Source organism: Adiantum capillus-veneris, chromosome 17 (genome assembly GCF_014529385.1).
Source record: "Adiantum capillus-veneris isolate H3 chromosome 17, ASM1452938v2, whole genome shotgun sequence".
Classification (NCBI taxonomy): Eukaryota; Viridiplantae; Streptophyta; class Polypodiopsida; order Polypodiales; family Pteridaceae; genus Adiantum; species Adiantum capillus-veneris.
Genome location: NC_140947.1, coordinates 90,619,529 through 90,641,395, shown reverse-complemented (window position 1 = coordinate 90,641,395; position 21,867 = coordinate 90,619,529). Strand labels below are relative to the sequence as shown.

General features: G+C 44.0%; 1 protein-coding gene across 1 annotated transcript in view; it reads right to left on the bottom strand.

Moving 5' to 3' along the window:
- Positions 1 to 15,323: 15,323 nt before the first annotated feature.
- The window catches only part of LOC147437688 (UDP-glycosyltransferase 76E1-like), a 110,065-nt gene continuing 103,521 nt past the window's right edge, over positions 15,324 to 21,867 (bottom strand). The window contains exon 5 of the mRNA XM_086487188.1: positions 15,324 to 17,355. The gene's annotated coding sequence lies outside the window, so the exon portion shown is untranslated. The remainder of the gene's footprint in view (positions 17,356 to 21,867) is intronic.

The following is a 21,867-nucleotide window of genomic DNA, read 5'->3' as shown; positions in this document are numbered from 1 at the left end:
ATGGTTCAGACATTTCAGCAAGGCTTGCAAAAGATTGCAACTGAAAGTATTTACTTTCTTTTCAGAACTATTTACAATCCTCTTTAATGTGTGCTAGGTGTATCACATTTGCGACAAGTTGAAGGCAAGGATCACCATGGATATAAAGGTTCGCATCTGCTTTTGCTAAATGCATGCCTACTAGGTGTTATGGGCCCTAGTGTTTAGCAAACGCTGATTTGGAACGGCATGCATATTCCACAGGTTGTTGCTTATGAAGCATTTTTGCACTCTATGTGCACTATCTCTATGAGATTACTTTTAAATCCACTAATCACCAATAGAGGTCATGGCTCGGTTTGGGCGTTTCTGGATTTTTTTCAAGTTAACCACGATGGTTATTTCAGACATTGTTGATTCTTTACCAATGTTAAACACTACCGTGATTTCCCGTTTACCATGTAAACCGTGAGGAAAACACACCTCAGTATTGTCAGTTATCGAAGGGGATAGGTAGATTACAAAGATTAAAAAGAGTAATCTTGTGCTAAAGGATCTGCTAAGAGCATACGTTAACACAACGCATTTCTAAATAGATGATTTTCTCCCTATTCTAGAATTTGCTAAGTACGATTTTCGACTTTGAATACCTCTTGTGGTGGGGTTGGAGATTGTGTCAATACTTTCATACGTCAAGGACTTACCAGGTGTGCTGCCAGAGCATGTTGGCAAGTAATCTTCATTAGGGATGAACATGTAACGGACTGTTCAAAATACTCAGGCGAGTAGGAAATCTGGCTCAAAACTGCATGGAAAGTTACGCCAAGGTTTCCTTGCATTACCCCAGTACCTTTAGAAGATCTGACAACTGGTTATGCCTTTGGACAACTCTTAGTTGTGGTTCCTCCTTTACAGCACTCAAGTGAGTTATAAAGTGGTTGCAAACGGACAACAATGTTAAAAATCAAGATATTCCTCTTGGTTTCATTGAACCTCCTCACTGCACCAATTATCGGTCATATAGACAACTGGCTCACTTATGGGACGTCAATAAAGAGAACACCAATATTCTTAAGAAGATGTTACTACTTGTGTTTTCGAGGACGAAAACTCTTCCTTAAGGGGGAAGTAATGTCAGGACACGGGTCCTGTACCCTAAGGACTTGGCCCGGGCCAATGGCGAGGACGGACATGCAGTCAAGGGGGTCCCTATATTTAGAAGGCCAAGGGACTATATAGGGCATGGCTGGGTGGAGATTAGCATGTCAGTTCCTCTGTCCTTTCACTGGTATCGGAGCAAGATGGAGAGGAGGAAGGAGGGTGGAGCCATGGCGGGGAAGAAGGCATGGTTTTCTTCTCAAGGCATGTACTCTCTCTCTCTCTCTCTCTCTCTCTCTCTCTCTGACGATTATGGAGGGGCGTGTTCCTCAAGCCGGGGAGGGGTTTTTGCATGTTGCATGCAAGAAGCAAGGCGATTTTGTGTGGGATGCTGTCCCAAGCTGGGGAGGAAGGAGAAGCCGAGGTCTGTTGGTTGGTGTGCTACCGTTCTTAGCAGGGGTTGAAGGCGGGTATAGCCCCTAACAAGGGGAAGACACACAGGTGGCCGGGGTGGAAGGCAAGCCGCAAAGGGCCGCGGGCACATCCCCTAACGAGGGAAATTGAGGCGAGGTCGGCCACCTCCAAAACTCTCGCAGAGCGGTTCTACGGGTTCACCCTGCCCGACTGTGCCTTTTTCGACACTACGCCCGCCCCTGGTTTTGGCATCTGGAGCGCGTGCTTGGCCGGTTTCTCTCCTGCGCAGAAGCCGCCATCGCCTTGCTCATACATTTTTTTAAAGAATGGGTGGGCGCCCTAAGGGTTTCCAAAGTCCACCCTAGGGGCCTTACCCACAGGAAGGCACCACATGCAAGGCATCGGCAAGAAGGGCATGCAAGGCATGTTTTGACACCGTAGCCAGAATCGATCAAGCATCATACACAGCAAGGGCAGGCACTCGGCATAAGCAAGGTCGACCAAGGTAAAAACGAAGCAAAGATTAATTAACTGGGCCCATTGAACTTCAAAGTTGTCGATACAACTCTCATAGCGGACGGAACTTGGATATAAATTTGGATTTTCTTATGCAAATTGGGATGCCAAATTTTCCATCAAAGCAATTGGAGTGGCAAATAAGTTCCGACAAGATTACATATACTGGCATGTAACACATGCCACCAACACAGAAAATTTGATTGTTTTTCAAAGAAAATCGGAGCGGTTGCTTATAGAACAAGGGTTCGTAATCTCTCACGTGATGTCGATCAACTCCTTCTTTACTTTGGGGGAGGTTCAAAGCGCCAGGGAGGATCCAAGCCAATGCGACGACAAATTGCTCCATACAAGGTTGGCACTTTGAACGATTGCAATCCAGGTATGCTTTGTTTATCTGCTTGCACTAGATATGAATTGTCAAAATTATATGCTTTCAATATGGCGTCCTAATCCACAAGGTGGCGGATCGACGTGGTCAAGTTTCTTAAAATTTTTCCTTGACTTGAAGCACAACTCATTAGCAGTTCAATTTGAAGCAACTGCATACCAATTTGTTGTGTTTTTGGACTCTCACGGAGATTGGCACATCCTGCTGCTCGACATGAAGTAGGGGACAAGTTACTCGGAATGGCCGACACCTTCTCACTATTTTTAGTAGCTGTTATCGAATGCTTGCCACACAGTATTAGTTCATCCCAATTGAAATTGCTCGACAAGGTCGATTCTTTTTCACATGTTCTCTGTATGTCAAAATCAATTAGAACTACAGATTTTGGTGAAACACGGCTTCCATTTTGGGATCTTGCATTGCGGCTTCTCCCGTTTGGCATATGCTATGAGCATACGGATTTGGGAGGGATTAGGCAATGTGCTTGCAAGTTATTTTATTTCGTACCCGACGGGCATATATGGCGCAAAAGGGCGAGTTGTGTATATGAAAAATTTCCACTCGTTCTGTATACGACCACTCCCACTCGCACAACAGATATGGCTATGAGCCATCGATGGGCCAACAGGTATGGCTATGAGACATCTATCCGACAGCCAAATATGGCTATGAGCCATTTGTGAGCAAGTTTCTCCTATGAACTCTCGGGACAACTGGTTACAGCAACGACCAGTTTTACACGAAGCACGGCTTCTCCCTCGTGCCAAGGTACTGACCAATGACTTTGGCATCATGGGCAATGGCACACAAGCTTGAAAAAATTGGCAAAATAGGGGATCTCAGCTCTTAGACTCCCTACCAATCTAAATTGTACAAGGTAATTATGGATGTGGTTCTCACGGTGGAAGCCTTCACTCTCTGCAAGGGCTTACCATTCTTTATGCAAGGCATGCTAGTGACGTGAATTCAATTCTGCCGCTTCATGCATTACGCTTCCGCTAACACACTCACAACTCTGTCAAGGCCAGAGTACGGATGGATTGTTGGTTGTTATCAACACTCAACAATACTAAAAAGAACCTAAAATTTCGACTAGATTCAACGGCAACGTGTCCCTTTCAAGTCATCCTCATACAGTCCTGACACTACACAGTAGATGGTCAAGATTTAACTTGTGTTTTCTGTTGCCTCTCTCGATGAGAGCGTTATACAGACAGATTGTGGAATGCTTATAGGATAAGCTGCAAGTCAGGCATAAGATGCGTCAGGGCACACAGCTTGGGTACACACTCTACAACCTTAAGGAAAGTTCCTCAACCCAGCATGCTCTTCTTCTCTCTCTCTCTCTCTCTCTCTCTCTCTCTCTCTCTCTCTCTCTCTTTAAGGGAATAATATAACAAGCTTTTGATACATGTTCTGCTCGTGAGTCAGCTTGAGCGAATTTGCTTTAACTCACAGCTAGCACAGGCTTAAGATGCTACTCAAATTAGTCTTCTCGGTTCGTCGATTGAACACTATTTTGCATAAGGGCTATGAGCCAAATAAGCTAAACGCCAATGTCCGGACAAGGGTAAGACCCAACTACGGACATTCTTTGGGTGATTGTTTTCAAGATATACCCACGGAAGTACACATCGACGTTAATGGACAAGCAAGAGTCTTGTCATTACGGATGTTTAGGGTGTCATTTTTGCACTACTTGTTTTCAGCGCGACACTCAAGTTGAGTTTTTGATAATCTTCAACTCACAGCACAGCTGATCTCTACAAGAAAGTCTAGATGTAGCAATCAGTTGCAACATCGTGGCTATCCATAAGAGCTCGGCAGTTCACTTGTGTGGATCTCCTGCTCTCTCTATAGCACTACAGAGTGTCTATGGACGTATTGTTTTGGGGTAAGACCCGGTGGGTGATTGCTACATTACCCCATAGGCATTAAGGATCACAATTTGATCTGCATTGAGGATCACCGTTGATCTCTCCCAGTTATACTTTCAAGGAAAGAATTCCGCAATCTACCACGCGGTAGCAGATGAACACACTTTTCAAGTCGATTCCAATCAACCTGTACACGGTTGACTATGTTGGTTACCGTTATCTGCTAGTTGAGCAGTTTCTACAAAGAGTCTTATCAAGGGGTTTGAATACTTAGATTCTAATCCAAGAGCTTGGATTGCAAAGGCAACACCCAGGCTTCCCAGTGCAATGCTGTTTGTTTTTTCAGGTAGGGGACGTGCTCCTCTCCATTTGAATACGGGTAAGTGAACATTACGTTCGAATCTCCAGGTATGCATCTATTGATTTGGTGTTATTCCATTTTTAGTATGCTTGGCTTGGTTTTTCAAGACGTATAAGTACGCTTGATTGTTACAGAGTCATGCCAAGGGCATGTCGGCACAAAGTATTTTTGGCCAAGTATCCAATGTATCTTTCTGCCTTATGCTGTTACGAACCTACTTGTAGGGTTCAATTTGGCACATGTTGTCACATGGGATACAACATGGTCTAGGAACTCAAGGAGTTCGGTTTAGCCAGTGTGGAGCAATGAATGAGGGTCCCTCTCACTCCTGTCGTAAAGTGTTTAGAGCTACCTCCACACACAAGTACATCTTGTACTTGTAGGATGTTCTTTTTCAGACATCCTTAGTTAAGACATATTCCACATGTGGCGAATATGAGTCTCTGGGACTGACACTGGCGCCCCTATTTCAAATATGTGTCACAACAAAGTCCCTAAGTGTTGGTCATATCTATTTTCTAGACCATTTTTAGCACGACGTATCAGGAGCAATTTCGTGGCCAGAAATTATCGGATACTTAGAATGACTTGTTAAGGTACATGTATTGCTAAACAACATTACAAATGGTTGTTTATATGTATAGCAAATGAAAAAGTTTCATTGTTTGTATCTAGAAGTGATCACTGTTTCACCTTCTATTATGGTTCAGACGTTTAAGCAAAGCTTGCAAAAGATTGCAAATGAAAGTATTTAGTTTCTTTTCAGAACTATTTACATTCCTGTTAATGTGTGCTAGGCGCATCACATTTGCCATAAGTATTGGCAAGAATTACCATGGAAATATAGGTTCGGATCTATTTTTTGCTAAATGCATGGACACTAGGTGTTATGGGCCCTAGTGTTTAGCAAAGGCTGATTTGGAACTGCATGCATATTCCTCAAATTGTTGCTTATGAAGCATTTTGCACTTTATGTGCACTATCTCTATGAGATTACCTTTAAATCTACTAATCACCAATAGAGGTCATGGCTCGGTTTGGGTGTTTGTGGATTTTTCAAGTTAACCACGATGGTTATTCTGAACATTGTTGATTCCTCAACAATGTTATACGCTATTGTGATTCCCCGTTGACAAGTCGTCTGGGAAGACTGTCTGTAAACCGTGGGGGAAACACACCTCAGTACTGTCAGTATCCAAGGGGATTGACAAATTACAAAGTGCGTACATTAGCACCAAGCAATCAAATTCATAAGCATTTATTGGCCTTTTTGGAGTTTATGCATATTGCGACTTGGTAGTCTCTTCATGTATAACTCAAGTTCTCAACCTTGAACACTCGTTAGGGTGGGGTTATTTACTGAGGATGCAAATTGGGACCAAGTCAAGGACTTAAATTGGCTGATGAGTTATGTCAGCAAGTCACTTTCATGGAATTTCATGGAAAGTGACAAGAGGTACTATTTTGGTACACCTGTGTTGTGAAAAACTCGTTTACCATGCTCATGAGCGTTCTAAATGGAGTCTACACACTACGTTTGGATAGGAACCGGTACCATCAGATGGTTACAAATGGACAACAATGTAGAAATCAAGATGTTACTCTTGGTTTCATTGAACCTCCTACTGAACCGGGTTCCTCTCAAATGCACCGTTGGATCCATGTAGGATGTTATGGTAGAAAACATTAGTGTTGTTATGAAGATACCATCACTTGTGTTTTCGCGGACGAAAACGCTTCTCCAAGTGGGGAGTAATGTCAGGACAAGGGTAGGACCAGTCCGGGCCAAGGGCCAGGACGAACATGCAGTCAAGGGGGTCCCTATATTTAGAAGGCCAAGGGCCTATATAGGGCATGGTTGGGTGGAGATTAGCATGTCAGTTCCCCTGTCCTTTCACTGGTCTAATGTCAGGACACGGGTCCTGTACCCTAGGAACTAGGCTAGGCAAGGACTACGGCCAAGGGCCGGGCTAGGCAGTGTGGACAGGGGATCCGTCTAGGGCAAGGGGCTTGGAGCCCACCTATAAAGGGAGGTTGGGAGGAGGATCCAGGAGAGCCTAGTTGCCTAGTTTCTTACACTGGTATCAAAGTAGAGGAGCTCTGGGCTATGGAGGCGGAGCATGGATCCCTTCTCTTCTGCTGACGCAAGGAGCACAGATCTCTCTCTCTCTCTCTCTCTCTCTCTCTCTCTCTCTCTCTCGATCGAAGAAGAAGCATCCCTTGCTACTCTCTCTATCTCGGTTGTTCATGGAGAACCGTGGAGAGCATGTCTTGCCAGGCGGGGAGATCAAGGCCAAGCTGTGTGTGTGCAGCATCCCTTGCTAGGTGGGAAGGCAGCCATGGGAATGGTACCTTGAGGCGGGATGGTCTGCGCGTCGACCTGCACAAAAAGGGCCACCATAGGGCTCGTTGGAAGTGCTGTAGAAGGCGCTTGCGGGCTCGTCACGGGGCCGTGTGTGGTCGAGAAACCCTGCACGCGAGGGCTTCTCCTCTGCAGCGCGACAACATGCAGCCCGCCATAGCGACGGCAACTTCATAGAAGCTAGGTCACTTCGACCTTTAGGAGGTTGCTCCCACACTGAAGGGACTCAAGGAGTCGTGGCAAGGACTCAGGACGAGGGAGGTTGTGGGCTTCGACTGATTGTGAGCATGAGCACAAACAGGTTCGAGCTGCATGCAAGGGCATGCAAGGCATGCGGGCTGCATAGCAGCACCCATGAGTTTGGGGTGCATGCACACCCGGTGAAGCCGAGCAGAGTTTGGATGCACACCTCATGAAGCCGGATAGGGTTCCGACAAACAATTTGCTGATGAAGTCGCGTGGGTAGCAGAAGTACACAATAGTTTTTGATTACTATGAATGTTTGCATGTTCTGTTGGCAACGGAGAAAAGATTCAAGAAAACTCGCACGCACAATTATATGGTCGACAAGGTCGTGGAGCTACAAGCAGAGAATTGAGTTCTCTTTGAAATCGGCAAACATCCTTAACGCTTCCGGAATTTCCAGTTATGGTTATCCAAGGAATAGCGCGGTCATGAATTCATGCGGAATTGATACTTGCTGAAGGTCGTCTGCATGGTGCATACAAGGAAATATGCAATTTCTATCAGCCATTACCATGCTGTGGACCCTGGAGCACGCCTCCGATCGAGATACCCTCTACACGGATTTCTTGATGCACAATTGCCTCGTACTGAAGGCAACTCAGGCATGGCTGTGCCTTATACGGCATCGATGATTGGCAAGGCCGATTATTCTTCCAATTCTAAGCAGTAGTGACAGTGTCTCTACTGAACAGAACATTATTATCCGGCAAATCACTTCTTGGTTTTCTTCTTGCTGGTGACTCATTTGATTCTTCCGGCAGCAAGCTTCGTTAGTAAGTGTACTTAATAAGGTATGCAATTGATTTTTTGGTTATGCAGCATCTGTTTGATAGCTACAATATACAATAGACGTGCATACAATGTGCATACACTTTAGGCATGCACATCACAAGCATGGCTTGTGAAAATTACTGTACGTACCAAAACGTGGGTTTGTTTAAAGATTGGAATGAAACATGGAAAAATTGCAAACTCAAGGAGACATGCATGGCCTTTTACTGCACCTGTTTTTGAAGGAAGCAAGGCTTCAATTTAAAATTCTTACATTAAGCTGTTTCCTGTTTGGGGCATGCTATAAGCACACGCCCTTGGGAAAGTTCTCCCTATGCATAAAGTATATTTCAGGCCGACTTTTTCTCGCGCAACGGAGATGAAGATCTACATTTGAGCGAGTTTTTCTTCCCACATCTCAAGACAACTGGTTACAGCAGGATGACCAGGTTAGACCATGTTTAGTATTGTTTTTTTTTTCCATGTTTATACATTTACATTGGAAACTAATGCTTGTGTACAAAGCAAAGTTCTTTGACAATTTTTCATGAAGCAAGGCTTCTCCCTTGTGCCAAGGTACTGCCCAATGACTCGGATTCACGAGCAGTGGCACACAAGATTGACAAACTGGCAAAATAGGGAATACCACCTCACAAAATCCCTACCAGTTTAAATTGTGTAATGCACTAATGGTTTTGGCTCTCCCGTTGAGGCCGTCACTCTAGCCAAGGGCTTCACAATCTGTATGCACGGCATGCTAATTAGGTGGCATAAATTCCACCGCTTCAAAGATTATGCTTCCGCTACCACACTCGCAACTCTGTCAAGGACATAATAAGTGATAGATTGTTTAACCTGATGGTTGGTTGCTATCAACACCCAACAATACTAAAAGGAACCCCAAATCTAGGAATTATTTCACAGGCAAAGTGCCAATGCTACGTCATTTTCATACAATCACGACCCTGCAAGGAAGGTAGGTCAAGATGTGGTTGTGTTTTTTTTTGTTACCGCTCTCAATGAGCGAGTCATATTGGAAAATTGTGGAATGCTTATACGATAAGCTCAAGTCAGGCATAAGATGCATAAGAGCACATAGCTTGGGCACACTCTCTAAAAACTTACTGAAAGTTCCTTAACCTAGCATGCTCTTCTTCTCTCATTCTCTCTCTCTTTAAGGGAAAAATGAAAATCTTCTAAGAATCTTTTGATACGTGTTTTGCTCGCGAGTCAGCCTGAGCCAAGGTGCTCTAACTCTCAGCTAACACGTGGCTAAGATGCTACTCAAATTAGTCTCCATCAGTTCATCCATTGACCACTAATTTGCATAAGGGCTATGAGCTACAAAGGCTAAGAGCCTGACCAAGGGTAAGACCCAATTATTGGCATTCTTTGGGTGATTGTTTTCAAGATCGAACAGATCTACCCAGGGAAGCACACATCAACGTTAATGGACAAGCAAGAGTCTTGTCATTACAGATGTTTAGGGTGTCATTTTGGCACTACATTTTTTTTGTGCGACACTCACGTTGCGTTTTTGAAAATCTTCAACTCACAGCCCGCTGATCTCTAATGGGAAGTAAAGATACAAAAATCAGTTCCGACAGCATGGCTATCCACAAGAGATCGGTAGTTCACTTGTGTGGGTCTTCTGCTCTCTCTATAGCACTACGAAGTGTCTATGGACATACTGTTTTGGGGTAAGACCCGACAGGTGATTGCTACATCACCCCATATGAATTAAGGATCACAGTTTGATTTGCATTGAGGATCACAATTGATCTCTTCCAGTTATACTTTCAAGGAAAGAATTCCGCACTCTACCACGCGGTAGCAGACGAACACACTGTTCAAGTTGATTCCACTCAATCTGTACACGATTAACTATGTTGGTTATCATTATCTTCTAGTTGAGCAGTTTCTACAAATTATCAAGGGGTTTGACTACGTAGATTCTAATCCAAGAGCTTGGATTGCAAAGGCAACAACCAGGCTTCCCACTGCAATGCTGTTTGTTTTTTCAGGTAGGGGACGTACTCCTCCCCATTTGAATACGGGTAAGTGAACATTACGTTCGAATCTCCAGGTATGCATCTATTGATTTGGTGTTATTCCATTTTTAGTATGCTTGGCTTGGTTTTTCAAGACGTATAAGTACGCTTGAATGTTACAGAGTCATGCCAAGGGCATGTCCGCACAAAGTATTTTGGGCCAAGTAGCCAATCTATCTTTCTGCCTTATGCTGTTACGAACCTACTTGTAGGGTTCAATTTGGCACATGTTGTCACATGGGATACAACACGGTCTAGGAACTCAAGGAATTCGGTTTAGCCAGTGTGGAGCAATGAATGAGGGTCCCTCTCACTCCTGTCGTAAAGTGTTTAGAGCTACCTCCACACACAAGTACATCTTGTACTTGTAGGATGTTCTTTTTCAGACATCCTTAGTTGAGACATATTCCACATGTGGCAAATATGAGTCTCTGGGACTGACACTGGTGCCCCCTATTTCAAATATGTGTCACGACAAAGTCCCTAAGTGCTGGTCACATCTATTTTCTAGACCATTTTTAGCACGACGTATTAGGAGCAATTTCGTGGCCAGAAATTGTCGGATACTTAGAATGACTTGTTAAGGTACAGGTATTGCTAAACAACATTACAGATGGTTGTTTACACATATAGAAATGAAAAAGTTTCATTGTTTGTACCTAGACGTGATCACTGTTTCACCTTCTATTATGGTTCAGACATTTCAGCAAGGCTTGCAAAAGATTGCAACTGAAAGTATTTACTTTCTTTTCAGAACTATTTACAATCCTCTTTAATGTGTGCTAGGTGCATCACATTTGCGACAAGTTGAAGGCAAGGATCACCATGGATATAAAGGTTCGCATCTGCTTTTGCTAAATGCATGCCTACTAGGTGTTATGGGCCCTAGTGTTTAGCAAACGCTGATTTGGAACGGCATGCATATTCCACAGGTTGTTGCTTATGAAGCATTTTTGCACTCTATGTGCACTATCTCTATGAGATTACTTTTAAATCCACTAATCACCAATAGAGGTCATGGCTCGGTTTGGGCGTTTCTGGATTTTTTTCAAGTTAACCACGATGGTTATTTCAGACATTGTTGATTCTTTACCAATGTTAAACACTACCGTGATTTCCCGTTTACCAGTCATCTAGGAAGACTGTCTGTAAACCGTGAGGCAAACACACCTCAGTACTGTCAATTATCCAAGGGGATAGGCAAATTACAAAGATTACAAAGAGTAATCTTGTGCTAAAGGATCTGCTAAGAGCATACATTAACACAACGCATTTCTAAATAGATGATTTTCTCCCTATTCTAGAATTTGCTTAAGTACGATTTTCGACTTTGAACACCTCTTGTGGTGGGGTTGGAGATTGTGTCAATACTTTCATACGTCAAGGACTTACCAGGTGTGTTGATAGAGCATTTTGGCAAGTAACCTTCATAGGGGATGAACATGTAACGGACTGTTCAAGATACTCAGGCGAGTAGGAAATCTGGCTCACAACTGCATGGAAAGTTACGCCAAGGTTTCCTTGCATTATTCAAGTAACTTCATAAGATGTGAAAACTGGTTATGCCTTTGGACAACGCTTTGCATGGCATGCAAGGTGCATACCATGTACCTTGCATGAATAGCATCGACCGTTTCTTCATGGCTTAAGAAAGCACTCCATGGCAGCACCTAGGCTCTACTGGATTCTCCTCCCAACCTCCCTTTATAGGTGGTCTCCTAGCCCCTTGCCCTAGACGGATCCCCTGTCCACACTGCCTAGCCCGACCCTTGGACGTAGTCCTTGCCTAGTCTAGTTCTTAGGGTACAGGACCCGTGTCCTGACATTACTTCCTTGTGCCAAATCGAACCCTACAAGTAGGTTCGTAACAACATAAGGCAGAAAGGTAGATTGGACACTTGGCCGAGAATACTTTGTGCCGACATGCCCTTGGCATGGATTTGTAACATTCAAGCGTACTTATACGTCTTGAAAAACCAAGCAAAGCATACTAAAAATGGAATAACACCAAATTAATAGATGCGTACCTAGAGGTTTGAACGTAATGGCCACTTACCCGTATTCAAACGGAGAGGCCTTTGTAGAAACTGCTCAACTAGTAGGTAACAGTAACCAACAGAGTTAACCGTGTATGTAATGATTGAAATCAACTTGAAAGTTGAATTTGTCTGCTACCGCGTGGTAGATTGCAGAATTCTTTCCTTGAAAGTCTAACTGGGAGAGATCAAACTGTGATCCTTAATGCCTATGGGGAGATGTAGCAATCACCCGCCGGGTCTTACCCCAAAACAATATGCCCGTAGACCCTCTGTAGTGCTATAGAGAGAGCAGGACATCCACACAAGTGAACTGCCTAGCTCTTGTTGACAGCCATGCTGTCTCAACTGATTGCTGCATCTATACTTCCTTGTAGAGAGATCAACGACTATGAGTTGAAGATTTATCAAGAAGTCAACTTGACTGTCGCACTAAAAACATGTAGTGCAAAAATGACACTGTAAACATCCGTAATGACAAGACTCTTGCTTGTCCAGTAACGACGATGTATACTTCCTTGGGTATGGCTTGAAAACAATCATCCAAAGAATGCCAATAGGTGGATCTTACCCTTGTCCTGACATCGGCTCTTAGCCTGTTTGGCTCATAGCCCTGATGCAAAATAGTGTTCAATCGACGAACCGATGAAGACTAATTTGAGTAGCATCTTAGCCACGTGCTAGCTGTGAGTTAGAGCACCTTGGCTCAAGCTGACTCATGAGCAGAATATGTAGCAAAATCTTCTTAGAAGAGTTTCGTTATTCTTGAAAGAAATAAGAAAAAGAGACAAAAGAAGAGCATGCTGGGCTGAGGAACTTTCCTTAAATTTGTAGAGTGTGTGCCCAGAATGTGTGCTCTTAGACATCTTATGCATGAAGTGCAGCTTATCCTATAAGCATTCCACAATATGTCTGTATGATGCTCTCATCGAGAGAGGCAACAGAAAACACCAGTTAAATCTTGACCGGCTACCGTGTAGGGTTGTGACTGTATGAGGATGACTTGAAAGGGGCACCTTGCCGGTGAATCGAGACGAAATTGTAGATTCTTTTTAGTATTGTTGAGTGTTGATAGCAACCAACAATCCATCCGTACTCTATCCTTGACAGAGTTGCGAGTGTGTTAACGGAGGCGTAATGCATGAAGCGGCAGAATTGAATTCACGTCCCTAGCATGCCTTGCATAAAGAATGGTAAGCCCTTGCGCATAGTGATGGCCTCAAATGTGAGAACCAGAATTGTAAGTATCTTGCAGAATTTAAACTGGTAGGGATTCTGTGAGCTGATATGCCCTATTTTTCCCGTTCCCTGAAGCCGTGCTTCCTATAAAATTGCCAAAGCACTTTGCTTTGCACAATGACCGTAATTGCCTAGTAAAGTGTAAACATGAAAAAACAAGAAAAAATTCAACTTGGCTAACCTGGTTGTTGTTGGTGCAACCAGTTGTTATGAAAGTTGGGAGAAAAACTCCGTCCAAAACGGCCCATAGCCATATCTGCACTGACGCCCTCGTATGTCGTATACACTCGTCTGGTACATAATGCCATAACCTGCAAAACTGAATTCACCTGCAAACACCTTGCCTATTCCTTCCCCATTGTGTATGCTCATAGCATATGCCAACGTGGGAAGCCACAATGAAAGATGTAGTATGTGAAGCCGTGCTTCGCAGAAGTTTGTCTGGCCTCATTGCCAACAAATGCTATTGACGACCGAATGGCATAGCAAAAGGACTCGACCTTGTCGATCATGCCCAAAAGAAAAAGGACCTTGTCTACTTGTACATCATATTGTGAAGCCAAAAATATACTTGCAAGGTATGAATGTTTACCTGCTTAGCATGAGTATGGTTGTCCTTGAGTAGATAAGGCCAGCAGTGGCCTGTAAACTTTTCCATATGTATCTTGCTTTCGTAGAAGTTGTCTAGCAAGGTCTAGCTATAGGTCATGCCAAACTCGTTGTAACGCTAGAGAGGCTATTTGTACACAAGCTGCACTTGATTTGGATACTTCTCAAGATTATATGCAACAAATATGTAATGTATATGATAATTGTCACAAGCCATGCTTTTGCTTGAAGGGCTTAAAGTGCACTCACCTTTTTTGCAATATGTTGTTATGCAGTATGCCGTACAAAAATTATCAAACAAAAGAAAAGCTATTGCTTACCTTGTGAGGTACTCACCTCGACTTTGGTTCGATCTCGGCGACTGGCATTATGTTTTGCATGGTTCGTGCATGCAGTCCTGAGAATGTGCACCATCTTCGCATAGTCTTGTGATCAATCATTGCTACTTGACCATCAAATCCCAAACCATTTTTAGGAAGGCGATCTTTCAAAACTTTGCAATTTGTTTCTTGCTGCATGGCCGATGCATGTTATCTAGTGATACATGCAAGCTAGCCCACGCATGTCACCTTCAATCGAGGCCGAAAACCGCATCGGCCGTGCAACACGACGTTAGCTGTCAAATTCATGATGTATTTGACACATTGCGGCCTAGCGAGTCTCCAAAAAAATTATGCAAAAAACTGTCGAACGCAGGGCTGCATTGCTATGGATGTGTGCAACCGTCTTAATGGGGTAGGCGAAGGCCTTGCTTGAAGCCGAGATGTCGCAAAGCTTTGCCATGGTGGGATGGGCCCCTTGGGCACCCTAGGGTGTCCAAAATTAAAAAAAACAACAACATGTGAACTCCTTCTCACCTCACAGCCATGGTGGAAAAACGCAGGCTGCGCAGGAGACGAAAACGGTCGTGCCGTCCCAACCACACCCCTACAGGGCTCCGTCCTGTGACAAAAATTTCTTACCTTGTCGGGGCACACCCTGTTGGTGCCAGGCCCACCAGATTTGGTGCAGGTCGATCTTCATCTCCCCCTCCCGCAAGCGGCCCTTCCTGCCCTGCTGTGCGCTCCTTGCCGCACTGTCGAAGCAAGGGACTTGCCAATACACCGTATGGGAGCCACAAACGGCTCCAAGCACACAACAAGCCTAAACTAGCAAGCTCAAGAAAACAAAGGGTGTGTCACTCACCGCTCTACGCTCGCCTTCGTGGTGGATTCCTCGCCGCGATGAAGAAGAAGCTGCAGTCGTGCCGCGCTCAACCGCTTCGCCGCCGTCCTGCCTTCGTAATGCTCGATCGCACACACACTCTCCCTCTCTCTCTCTCTCACACACACACACACACAAGGAGGTGAAGAAGAAGAAGATGGAGATGGAGCAAGAGCACTCTTCAATTGCACAAATGAGAGAATGAGTAAAAATTAGGTTTAGTTGGCTTTTATAGGAGCTCACCCCATTCACACTTGGGCGCCCATGCTTAGCCAACTAACCCCTTGAATGTCCAAGTTAAAGTGCGCCTCTCATCGACGATCACTCTACCTTTCCCTATTGGTCCGACAAGCCCGGTACCTGACTCTACCAAATACATAATACGCGTCCATCGTAGGTGATGGGTGTCCGTGAGCCGTGAGGGTTAACATGCCCCCCTTCCTGATGTAGATTCCGTCCTCGGAAGCTATTGAGTTGAAGCTGGTGCGTCGAGGTGGAAGAGCATTTGAGATGAATGTCCTTAGCCTTCTTCAGTCACTGCAAAATCAAACAACATTGGCACAGTAATTGCATTCTCTTAAAAAGCATATGCAGTTTTAGATAGAAAAATTGATTGGTAAAAGAATTTCAAACAATTTGGTAGCAATGAACATTAAATTGCAATGTAATCAAATGCATAAACAAATGTAAAGGCAAAAAATTAAACAAGTCTGGGGTCGCTAATTTGACGATCGAAAAGCACTAGAGATCGAATATTAATACCATGGGTAAGCTTCTTAACTTTCTGTGGTCAATTAAGTTGTTTAATCGCGAGAGCCAAGTATTCATGTTCAAGGGCTGACTAGAGGCTATATCTAAAAAACCTTGTAGTTAAGCTACCATAAAAGGAATTTCTCATGAAATCATCACCTGACTGATTACTTTTTCTTTGACCCCCCAAGGTCTTTTCACACTGATTCAATTTTGAAGTGGGTGCTTATTTTGTATGCCTTGGGTTTTTTGCTTTTCAAGGAAAAGCGCCCACGCTGGGAACCTCTAGGGCTCTAGTACCATAGGCAATACATGTGAGTGAAGTACCAAATCAAGCTGAGATTTCTCTTCCAGCTTAAAATTTTACATTGTGGCACTTTGATTTTTTGCTTGTTCATTTTCAGCATTTAAATTTTGTAACTTTGGGGGGTCATATAACACTGTTACCCTCCCCAGGCTCATCACATTAGTAAACTCCCTTTATAATACTTAAGCTAAAGGTCAATAGGGTTAAGCCCACTAGAAAGCCCTAGTACATTTCATACAATGCTGCCTAAATCGGATTAAGAACCTAAGTAACCATTGTTTATTAGGAAGGCATTCCCCATGGTATTAAGAGAAGATTTCTAATACCTAGCTTGGTCAAACTAGCTTAGTCGGACTGCTTGATTTTTAAACCTAGACAAGTGATTATGACAAAACATTACATTGAATTAAATGTTTGATACTAAGCCAATGCGGTGAATATTATGCTACCAATCACAATCAAAGCAGACAAACATGGATGCAAAAAAGATAAGGGCAATGCTAATGGACAAGAAACACCTGTTTGTGTTGATGGTCGCGCTTGATTTGAAGGTTCCATGAAGGTCCAAATCCTATCAATAGCAACACGCTCCTGTACACACTAGGAAACAAAAGGAATACCTCCAGGAGGCACATCAGTGGGAAAAATTAAAACTCCTAAAAAACAAACTCAAAACACAATCTAGACCCCTAACCTACCTATCTGTCACCCCTTTTAGAATCAAGGAAAGAGGATATTATATAAACCGGGTGGCCACCCTAAGGCTAGGCCTCTATCCTCATCATCTAGATAAATAAAATCGTTGTCCGTGAGGCCATAGTCTTCCTCGGTCTCTATTAGTTCCTCTTCATCATCCTCTTGTGCAAGCATGCTAATCAAGAACCTCGTGATGCGTGGATACTCATCTTGTGCAAAAGAATAAGCATGTGCCATTGGAGACACATTCGCCACTGGGTAGGGATCACTAGTTAGCCATAGATGTATCAGCCATTCTAACTCCTCAAAATTTCTCTCACATGCAAGGCTCTCTATCAAATCCCATTCGCAAGAAAGTATAGGGTAGCATACGTAGAACACTTGTTGAAAAGACAAGGGATACCTTTCATCAAAAATAGAAGTGCATGCCTCTGGTGAAGTAGCCATTTCTGACAAGACAGATAGATTTGGTTAGGCCTTTAAAACATAAGAGTTGTTTTTGTGTGTTGCTTGACTTGACACGGTGAATTTGGACTTATATGTAAGATCTGATAGGGTGCTCTCTCATTGCTAGGCGCTCTTGCTCTTTACTATTTTTGTTTTTTTGTGAGTATAAGGCTATATATATACATTCCCTAAGATTGGAATTGAGAGGTCAGGGAAAAAGGTTGAGAGGGAAACAAATGAATGATGACTATCAGCAAACACTCCCCCCTTCCTTGGGTAGATCATACCGTTTGAAATGAGCTTGTCACCCTTTGAAACCAATTGTTCCAGTTGGTAATAGGTGAGGATTTTTGCCAGTAGTTTTCTATTACCCTAGGTGCCTTGTCAAGTTGCAACGGTGGTAAGGTACTCTCCCAGAATCGAACTTGAAGTGGTTCATTAGGTGATTCTTGAACACTGGGAGGTGTGGATTCTTTTGTAGCTTCATAGAGGTCCACTACTATAGATGGAGGCTGTGTAGAAGCTTTTACCTCTATGGATGTATTACATGAGGAGCTAGAAGCTTCATGGGACTCCCCCCTTCTTGAGCTAAGTGGAACAAATCGTTCTTTCTTTGGTACCCAAACTAGCTCGGGAGCGGGTGTGTAGCATTCTGTGATTTTTTTCTTTCCACGATCATTGATTCGTTTTGGAGCTACGGGATTGGGCTCACTTGGGTCAGGTGATAGGTAAGAGCACAATCTACGTTTGGGCACCCAGATTTGATCATTTCCTTGATAGTAGCCTTGGGCTTCCAATAGTCGTTTAGGGATCCATCGCAACATTTTCTTACTTTTCTTGGAGCGAGTGGTACGGTTCTTACTAGGTTTCCGTTTTTTTGCACTAGCTATGGTCACTAAAGAAGCTTTAGGGACCCACTTGTATGTTTTCTCTGTTATATTAGGATGGTTCTTGTGTGTCTCAAGCTTTCTTTCAACTACATCAGTTGAAGCTCTAGAGAGTTGGGCTATGGGGACGTATGGTTCAACCTCCTGGACATGCAATGTCTTGGGTTTTATTTCCTTGGGCAATATCTGAGGGACTATGGCTTGAGTGGTAGGGCTAAGAGTTGGTTTTTGCGTTGTAACACCCCCAATCCCCCAATCAATAGTGCATTTGGTGGCTATCATCCACGTGCGGCCTAGGTTTATATTACCCTCCATAGTTCCAGTAGGCATGACCAAAAAGTCTTGAGCTACCACCCCATTGTCATAACTGACAGAAGTGTGCCAGAGTCCAAAAACCGCAGTTTTTTTCTTGTTGACACCCTTGACTTGGATAATACTCTCAGATAGAGGTGGCTTCCCTAACTGACACCACACCCCATAGGATAGCAGATTGTATTTAGCACCCGTGTCCAATAAGGCGTTATATAGAACTTTTCCATAGGCACTATTTAACTCAATGGGGTATCGTAGAGGTGTGTCAGAGTCCAACCCATCCTCTTCGTGTGCTTCATTTGCATCAGGTTCCGAGCGAGTAGCTCTACCTAATGTTTCCATGAAACGGCTAAACATACTAGTACTAGGCTGTGGAGCTTCGGGAGGTGCATGGCCTTCTCTCTCAGTGTTTTGGGTAGGGTATGCTTCCATGATTTCTGAGTCGGAGGAGGAATCACTAGCGGCTATTTTAGGGTCTTGGGTGGTGCTACCTTGTGTCCCCGCTGAGGGTCTAGAGCTTATCGTGGATGGGTAATGGGTGTCCGTATGAACAGAGGCACCCTCAATATGCTCGTGTTCTAGCACCCGCCCAGAGCGTAAGTGCATGTGCTTTTGATACCCTAAGGTGTCAAAAAGCTGCTCTAGGAGGCCTTGTGACTAGTTTTTAGCGTGTTTTTTGTTTGTTTTTTTGCTAGAATTTTTAGAGCGTGTCGTGGAATGGGCCGTGTGATAGCTCAAAACGAGCGTATCGGTCAGAGGGTCGTGCCGTGCTTTACAGCCCTCCGTTTGGTCACTCTATGCCCTCGGAATCCCTAAAACTGTTAATTTCCAGTAAGGAACTAAGCCTAAACTAGAAAGTCTAAGGGTGCAAGTGGGAAGAGAAAGGAGGAGAGTGGAGGACTTGTCCCACATGCTCTCATTCTCTCTTGAGGGAGTAGGGTATATATATAAGAGTGAGTCTAGTATATATCATAAGATTGAGGACTGAGGCTTGGGCTTGGGCTTAATTTCTGGATTTTTTTCCTTTTATTTTTTATTTTTTTTTTCAAAATTATTTTTTTTTTCTAAAAAAACTTTTTTTTTTCAGATTTTTTTTTATTTTTTTTCTGTTGATGCAGAAAATACAGAAATTGAAAAAAACGCAGAAATGCAAAAATTGCAGAAAATGCGGAAAAAACGCAGAAATTGCAGAAAATGCAGAAAAAACGCAGAAACTGTAGAAAATGCAGAAAAAACGCAGAAATTGCAGAAAATGCAGAAAAAACGCAGAAATTGCAGAAAATGCAGCAAAAACGCAGACGATAGCAGAAATTGAAACTTGACAGCAATTGCAGAAAACGCAAAAAACAGAAATCTTCCACACACTCCTTCCCTGCCTTTCCTATGATAGAAATTGCACCACAAGGAAGCGTAAAGTGCTAATCGAGCTTAATGTAGGGCATATCCCCGGCAGCGGCGCCAAAAATGTGCGCTCCTTGCCGCACTGTCGAAGCAAGGGACTTGCCAATACACCGTATGCGAGCCACAAACGGCTCCAAGCACACAACAAGCCTAAACTAGCAAGCTCAAGAAAACAAAGGGTGTGTCACTCACCGCTCTACGCTCGCCTTCGTGGTGGATTCCTCGCCGCGATGAAGAAGAAGCTGCAGTCGTGCCGCGCTCAACCGCTTCGCCGCCGTCGTGCCTTCGTAATGCTCGATCGCACACACACTCTCCCTCTCTCTCTCTCTCACACACACACACACACAAGGAGGTGAAGAAGAAGAAGATGGAGATGGAGCAAGAGCACTCTTCAATTGCACAAATGAGAGAATGAGTAAAAATTAGGTTTAGTTGGCTTTTATAGGAGCTCACCCCATTCACACTTGGGCGCCCATGCTTAGCCAACTAACCCCTTGAATGTCCAAGTTAAAGTGCGCCTCTCATCGACGATCACTCTACCTTTCCCTATTGGTCCGACAAGCCCGGTACCTGACTCTACCAAATACATAATACGCGTCCATCGTAGGTGATGGGTGTCCGTGAGCCGTGAGGGTTAACACCTGCGCTTCTCGACAAGCCGTATCTACACAAAGCCGATTCCTGCGGCCATGGTGGTGTCGAAAGCTCCGATCACGAGAGAGAGCGGAAGAGAGAGAGAGCATCTGAGAGAGAGAGAGAGAGAGAGAGAGAGAGAGAGAACATGCTTCCGTGCAAGGCTTCCTCCTCCTCCATAGCTCCTTCCTCCCCCTGAGCTCTGATACCAATATAAGAAACTAGGCAACTAGGCTCCCCTGGATCCTCCTCCCAACCTCCCTTTATAGGTGGGCTCCTAGCCCCTTGCCCTAGACGGATCCCCTGTCCACACTGCCTAGCCCGGCCCTTGGCCGTAGTCCTTGCCTAGCCTAGTTCTTAGGGTATAGGACCCGTGTTCTGACATTAAAACAAACAACATTGCACTGGGAAGCCTGGGTGTTGCCTTTGCAATCCAAGCTCTTGGATTAGAATCTACGTAGTCAAACCCCTCGATAAGACTCTTTGTAGAAACTGCTCAACTAGCAGATAACGGTAACCAACATAGTCAATCGTGTACAGAATGATTGGAATGAACTTGAAAAGTGTCTTCATCCACTACCACGTGTGGTAGATTGCGGAATGATTTCCTTGAAAGTATAAATGGGAGAGATCAACTGTGATCCTCAATGCAGATCAAATTGTGATCCTTAATGCCTATGGGGAGATGTAGCAATCAACCGTCGGGTCTTACCCCAAAACAGGGATGCCATAGACACTCGTAGTGAAATAGAGAGAGCCAGAGATCCACACAAGTGAAATACCTAGCTCTTATGGACAGGCATGCTGTCACAATTGATTGCTGCATCTATACGTTCTTGTAGAGATCAACTGCTGCTGTGAGTTGAAGATTATCAAAAACTCAACTTGAGTGTCGCACTGAAAACATGTAGTGCAAACATGACACCGTAAACGTCCGTAATGACAAGACGCTTGCTTGTCAATTAATGTCAATGTGTACCCCACTGGGTAGAGCTGTTCGATCTTGAGAACAATCATCCAAGGAATACCAACAAGTGGATCTTACCCTAGATTTAACAATGGCTCTTAGCCAGCGTGTGTGGCCCATAGCCCCCATGGCAATTAGTGTTCAATCGTCGAATGGATGAAGACTAATGTGGATGGCATCTTGCCCAATTTCTAGGTGAGAGTTATAGCATCTTGGCTCACGAGGACTCACTAGTGAAACATGTAGCAAAAGCTTCTTAGAAAGTATGCAGTATTCTTCGAGAGAAATAAGAAGGAGAGATATGAAGAGCATGC